Genomic DNA, 575 nt, shown 5'->3' on the forward strand with positions numbered 1-575 from the left:
GTTAAAACTTTTTATTATGAATTGAGTGACGATTTACAGAGCATATCATCAGTTTTACATTCTATGAATCATACACGTGGTTTCATCTCAATGACTGCAATCTCTTCCATGCAACAACACTTATCCCATTTACTCCTTGTGATTCTCATTTCCAGTCTACCCTCCTTCCCCACCCTTCTGCACTTTGTATAGGCAAATGCTGCCCTTTTGACCTTTGAATGGTTGACCATTCCATGGTGAGCATACCTTTACAAGTGGTGTTGTCCCCTATATACCTATCTATTGTTTGGCTGAAAATTGAACCACAAGAATAAGCTCAGTTCTAGACCTGACTGGTGACTGAGGACCATAGTCTCATGTTCTTCCAGACTCTTTCTTTAAAAATCACAACAACATTATGTCTTGTCCCTTTAAAAATGATCTGGGAGTTAATTTCAGAAATCTTAATACTGACATTATTAGGTACCGACTCAGTGATTCTACATACAATCAAACGAAACACTTTACAGGTCTTCGTTGCATATTTGAACCCATTGTTGCTGTGACTGTATCAAACCATCTCATTGAGGGTCTTT

The sequence above is a fragment of the Chrysochloris asiatica genome, unplaced genomic scaffold (assembly GCF_000296735.1).
Source record: "Chrysochloris asiatica unplaced genomic scaffold, ChrAsi1.0 scaffold00984, whole genome shotgun sequence".
Classification (NCBI taxonomy): Eukaryota; Metazoa; Chordata; class Mammalia; order Afrosoricida; family Chrysochloridae; genus Chrysochloris; species Chrysochloris asiatica.